At 42.0% G+C, this 6,531-nt stretch overlaps 1 long non-coding RNA gene across 1 annotated transcript; it reads right to left on the bottom strand.

Moving 5' to 3' along the window:
- Positions 1 to 600: 600 nt before the first annotated feature.
- On the bottom strand, positions 601 to 6,531 carry LOC137159700 (uncharacterized). Its single transcript, XR_010921699.1, has 3 exons — positions 6,407 to 6,531; positions 5,427 to 5,589; positions 601 to 784 (listed from the first exon to the last, which is right to left on the bottom strand). It is a non-coding gene; the product is annotated as an uncharacterized lncRNA (long non-coding RNA).

Genomic DNA, 6,531 nt, shown 5'->3' with positions numbered 1-6,531 from the left:
TTTAAAAAGGGGACCAAAGATGACTTGGATAGAATGGTAACATGGAGACCTCTGAGCAGGGATGGTCAGACAGCAGAAGAAAAATGTAGGGCTCTTGAATCAGAATGAGAACTTGTGCTCCTGAAAAGTAGAAGCCTGCATGAGATATCCCTGGTACTAAAGATGGGCAGCATTTCAGGAAAATACCTTCCCAAAACACTGATTCATTAAACACTTCCTTTAGATTTAAAGATATTGTCTCGATTCTTCCAATAAGTGACGCTTTGGAGCCACCTGTTTCTCAGTCATTACATTATTACCTCTCATGTACAAAACATTGGTCTCAAAACATGCAGCATTTTTGTCTCCCTCAGCGCTAAAAAAAGGTCAACCACATTCATATTATTATGCATGGGAAATGTGAAAGGACATTCCAGCCATCGCAAGTATTTTCAATAAGCATTTGTGGATTATGGTCAAGAAGTGTTGAGAAAAGTGTCTAGTAGCCAACAATAAACATTTCCCTTCTTTAGAGTGAAGCTCATTCATTTTGGCTCCATTTTTAGGCTTTTCACTCAGGCAATGAATGAGTTTGATACAGCATGTCAGGGAAAGCTTTACAATTCCACTATAATTTATTTTTAAATATTTTTCAATCTTGCACATTTGAATTGTCACAGCACTTTGGGAACTCTGCATGGCAGGGGGATTATTTAGCAAATGCAGTAGCAACCAGTGACAGACAGAGGGTAGAAATTCACCTATGTTTCCAGGTCAGGAAGATCACATGGCCCAAGAGGGAGACCTAAGAAGAAAAGAGATCAGAGATTCAGACCCCAAGAAAACCCTGCAAGAATCCAATGTAGAACTATATGTGATGGAGTCCCATTACTCTATTATGATACTTTTGAAATTGTCTCTACACCTTTAATGAATGAGTTGGGCATCTCAAGCCATGCTGGAGATGGCTTTTTTCATGTTTTTCTTTCCATTTTCAGTGCATCTCAGTGGAACAACAGGGTGTGCACATAACAAACCCAAGTACCTATTGGACCATTTTTTTAAATCTTCAATCTCCTGTTCTCTATGCCCCCAATTCCCCAAGTCACATTAATCACTGTTCTGGGCTGAGTCACATTTATTTTATATTGTAAGATATTTGGGGCAGGGACTGTGTCCTCTTAGCACCTAGAACACTAGAATTTTTTTTTCCTGTCCATTTTCAATGCATCCCAGTGGAACAGCAAAATACCAAGCTATGAAAAAGACTCTTGAGAGTTAATTGTGGGCACTTAGGAGCCAATCATAAGAGGCTCCATTAACAGCCATAGTCTGTTGAAGAGAGGCTCTTGTGGGAGGAGGAATCTTAACAGCTCAGGTTCTTGACAGGGAAACAGGGCTTCTGGGCAATTCAAGCTTCTTGAGGGCGTGAAGAGATTTCTTGACAACTTCATGGGCACTTGGCCTCAGTGTGTTTTCATTTTACTCTCTAGATCAAGCCTTGGCAGCTATTCCAAAGTCTATTTTAAACAAAGCCAGTGTTTTCCAGAGAGTGTGGAAAATGCATGGAGGGTGCAGTGAAAAACAAACAGAAAAATGTACTGAAGCATAGAGGAACCAAGGAGAAAAAAAAAATGATTTAACTCTGCTGCCTCCTCTGATAGGGACATGAAGCGCCCAGGATTCCTTCACTTGCTACACCACTGCTCCAGAATGATGGCACTGCTGTCACCATGCTTCCTGCTGAAGACTTGATGGGCTTCCCTCCTGAACTTTTAGTACCAGTGACTTATCAGCAAGGGGCATTGCTTTCAAGGGTGCTCCTTGCCTAGAGCTCCCAGACCCTGCTGGATGCAAGAATTAGGGACCGTAATGGGAAATGGAACTCATGTCTCAGACAGCAGTGCCAAGCTCAGCCCTTAAAACAAACTCACAGGATCCAAAACCAATATCTGATTTAATTATGCTCAAAGCCATACATTTGACATAGTCTCAAGAGATGATAGTTTATAACTGCAATATGTCTTAAGGAGAACCTGTAATTTGTGTGGGCAGAAATGTTAAAATTTCTGATGCAGAAGCAATTGTTGAAAAGTTGGTAACAAGGCTCTGGTCACTTGGATCACATTGGATACCTGTGCAAAGCCCTTTACTAAGCTCAGGTTCAGGGGAAAAAGAAATACACACACCTGCAGAGCAGGTGGGGCCAACAGGGTGTGCACATAACAAACCTAAGTACCTATAGGACCATTTTTTGAATCTTCAATCTCCTGCTCTCTATGCCCCCAATTCCTCAAGTCACATTACTTACTGTTCTGGACTGAGTCATTTATTTTATATTGTAAGATCTTTGGGGCAGGGACTGAGTCTTCTTAGCACCTAGAACACTATCAGGCACTTGATAAACAATAAATAACAATACAAGTAGAGTGGCAGGAACAGCCCTGCATGGGGTCATGGTGCACTTATCTGTAGATGATGTGTTCAAAACCAGCCAAGGCTAGTAATGATCTAAAGTGGTTACTAGCTGGCTAGTGTTTGGTGGCCTCTGAAATGAGTTGGTATTTTAGTACAGTTCTCTGCAGATGTGTCCCGAGACCCTATCACAAAAACCACCACCACATTTGCCACTAAGTGGTATCCTTGTAGGTGGTCTCCAAAGATAGATGAACAAGCATGAAAACTAATCTACTCCTGTACCTAAAGCTGATCTCAGTATATCAAGGCTGAGGCATATTGGCAGGGCAGCAAAAGTTAAAAAAATCATGACTCAGATGCCAAAAAAATTATTTGCTCAAAAATCTTGATTAAAAAAAACACAAAAACAAAAAAAACCCACCACGTTTTGACCAACTTGTGCCCCTTCCTCCCCCCCTCTCCCCCAGCATGTGTGCGTGTGAGAGAGAGAGAGAAAATATTATAGTGTTGTCAACTCTCCCAAGTTTATTGGGAAAGATTTAATGGAATACTGGGCACCAGGATTCTTGACTCAGGGAGCAGATTGTAGTCCAGTGACTACAAACAGCATAACCAAATGTAACATGCCATCTTTGAGTCATCTTCCAAGAATGAATTTTGGATATCTGGATATAAAAGCATGAGCCTCTACCACTTGAACTAAAGAATCAGCTCTCATAGAAGCACTAGCAGAGTCATAAATTGCTATATGTGGTTTTGTTGCTAGTGACATAGAATCACATTGTGTTATGTGGGTTACAGAAACACCTAATTTGATATTTTCCTTGTGAAAAACTGTGTGGCAAAGTGGATGAGATTTGGGTTCTGTTCCCAGCTCTTTTGAAGTAATCTCAGTTATTTTATATTGAAATGGGTAAATGATAGTTACCCTTCAGGGTATGAGACCGTGGCTCATAAGAAGGTTTAGACAGATATTCAAATATCAACAGCAGGCAAAGTAAGAGACAGGATTAGAACTCATGGTATCTGGGATTGCAGGCACTGTGTGGTGAAGTTTCTCTTTAAATGTTTGCTTCCCCAAAATTATATGAAGGCTGGAGTTTTTGCATCATGGCAAGATTGCCTGCAACAAAGACCAAAATTGAATCATCACAGAATCATAGAAGTGTAGGACTGGAAAGGACCTCAGTGGCTCCTCTAGTCCAGTCCCTTGCACTCATGGCAGGACTACATAACTAGACCATTCCTGACAGATGATTGTCTAACCTGTTCTTAAAAACCTAAAATAACGGAGATTCCACAACCTCCCTAAGCAATTTATTCCAGTACTTAACTACCCTGATAGTTAGGAAGTTTTTTTTCTAATGTCTAACCTAAACCTCCCTTGCTACAATTTAAGCCCATTGCGTCTTGTCCTATCAGAGATTAACGAGAACAATTTTTCACCCACCTCCTTGTAACAGTCTTTTATGTCATTGAAAACTGTTACCATGTGCCCTCTCAGTTGTCTCTTCTCTAAACTAAAACCCAATTTTTTCACTCTCTCTTTGTAGGTCATGTTTTCTAGACCTTTAATCCTTTTTATTGCTCTCCTCTGGACTTTCTCCAATTTGTCCTCATCTTTTTGAGAGAGTTGGTAAGGAAGTTTGCACTTCAGCTGTCAGTATAACATTTGTTCTGAGGCTAAATACAGGACTTCATACTTTCAATAAACCCTTCACTAGATTTATTGAAAAGAGATGATGTTTCTGAATTGTTGGTGCACCTTTCCTTGTAAACTTTAAGGGCTCAGGTCCTAGAATAGGCACAAGGTTTCCCATTCCCATGGAGAGTAGTTTTCTACATTGTATGCAGCATAGACTCCTCCAGCTTCTCTGCTAGGTGTGAAGGAAGCTGCTGAACCTATCAATATAGCCCCTTAATCACTACCTGGCAAGGTGAAGAAGTGGCCCTCACCTGTGCCACAGGATGTTCCTGCCAACTCAGGAGACAGGACATTTGAAATCAAACCCACATCTAAGGGAAGGAAGTGCTGTGCACTATAGTAATATTACTTTGAGAGTCTTGAATGGAAGATGCTATATAAAGACAAAGTACCCTACAAACTAATGGATTAAGCCTCACGACAGCCTTATGGAATATCAATTAATCAGTGTTCACAGATGGATGAACTGAGGCACAGACAGACTGTGATTTGCAGTAAGTGGCCACACAACAGTTTCAGAACCAGGAATAAACCTTTCTCTCCTGCTCTCCCTCCTACCCCCCATATTCTTTAACCACTACACTGTATTACCATATATGTAGTGTGACCCAGCCCAAGCACCCTTCCTTTAATCAAGAGATTACATCAGCAGCATTCCAAGTTTAACATGATGCTGCTGGATGGGTCAGGAGAAGCAGGGATCAAACTCTGGGAACAACAGATCTAACATAATAAGCCTCTACTTTCTAAGATCCAGCTCTGTTAGTTTAAACCCACATGTGGTCCAGCCACTGTGTGGGTAGGGGAGTTACTCCCCCTGGCCAGGGAAGCTCTTCCCAAGATTTAGAGGTTCAACTCAGTTCAAATTTCAAGGTGGGACACCACTTATAACCCAATACTCCTGGTTGGTTATTGGCAGTAGGGATTGAACCCAGGATCTCTGGATGTAGAAGAATGAGCCTCGGCTGCCAAGCTAAAAGAGACTCATAGCCCAAAGGCTCTAGCAGACTCATAAACCTCATTGTGGCCCAGAGGCTAGAAAGCCACACTTAGTGTGGATTGCATAAGAATATACATGCAGGGAGTAATGTAAAAGCGCTGTGCTCCAAGGAATACAGAATAAGCATATCGTCACCACAAGGCAGCCTCCACCATCATCAAGGTGGAAGAATGTTTGCATGCCAGAGTGTGTGTGCAATGCAATGCCCTTCTCCATCCCTGCACCTAGCTTAGGAATGGCACCACCAAAAATAAGTATTACATGCATATTTAATTTAAAAAAAATCCAGGGCACATCTTGTAAAGCTTCAAGGATTCAACAGACCTTCTCTGAAATAACCACCAAAGCTTTGTAATTGCCATGCGCATTCTGACAGCAGGGATTTAGGAGCTGGACAATGCAGCAAAGAATTCTGGCTGTTCCAGTTCAGGCTCTGAAGTGCAGAATCACTGTGGTTTAACTTGCCCAAAGATGTATTAAGAACTGCCTTTAAAAAAAAAAAAAGAGGGTAGGAGAATCATTCAGGTGGGTGGGAGGATGGTTTTATTTTTGTGGGTGAGGATGTCTAGACGAATGACATTTAGCTCAGGAAAAAGGTTAAACCTGTGGCCATAGAACTTTAGGTCATAAGATAGAAGAACATTTGAAAGTGGCTTTCAAGTGAGATGGGGAGTAAGAGATATTAGTTTTCCATTTTTTGTTGGCACACTTTGAAGGGCTGTTCAGTTTCACTTGAGCCCTCTGCTCATGTGAATTATGAGTCATGATTGCTAAGAAAATAGAATGAAGGCCTTGTGCTGTATTGGATATCATATTATTAGACCCAGGTAGGACTACAACCACAAGGGAAAAAGAGGCACAGGTTCTGGAAAGCTTCAGACAACGGGCAATTAAGATGCGCTTCCCAGTGGACACTCTTTGATCCCACTACTGGGGCTCACATGCTCTTAGGCTGGCTGGGGATGGGTAAAAGTTAGGCACTGTCTCTGTCTCTGTCCCGCAACATGAACTTTCAGAGTGCCAAGCCTGCATCTAGCATGCTTTCCTGAAAGATGGGACTCCGCAGTTCAACTGCCTACACCCTGAAACTAGCACCAGCTCTCCCAAGCCTCCCAGTGGCTCTTGCATGTTCCCAGAGCTCCACTGAAGTTGTGAGCCCTAAGGATTACTGTAACTGCCTTCTGGAACTACAAGTCAGTGAAACCAAAGGGGGGCACAGACTTTGCAAAGGAATTTCTAAACCAATCACACCTAGACTCACAAAGCACAAGAGATATACAGATGTAGGGAATAATAATAAACACCTGCACACAAAACCTTCCCTCCAGTGGCCTTTCCATCCAGAGAGACCTTTTGGTTTCAGTCGGTGTCTTCTAGGAAGTCCAGGATTCTTTTTTTACCTCCTTCAGAGACTTGTATTCTGATCACC

This window comes from Emydura macquarii, unplaced genomic scaffold (genome assembly GCF_026122565.2).
Source record: "Emydura macquarii macquarii isolate MOO-44397 ecotype Brisbane River unplaced genomic scaffold, CSIRO-AGI_Emac_v2 contig_1876, whole genome shotgun sequence".
NCBI lineage: Eukaryota > Metazoa > Chordata > Testudines > Chelidae > Emydura > Emydura macquarii.
The sequence above is the reverse complement of the archived record's forward strand: the minus strand, read 5'-3'. Positions and strand labels throughout refer to the sequence as shown.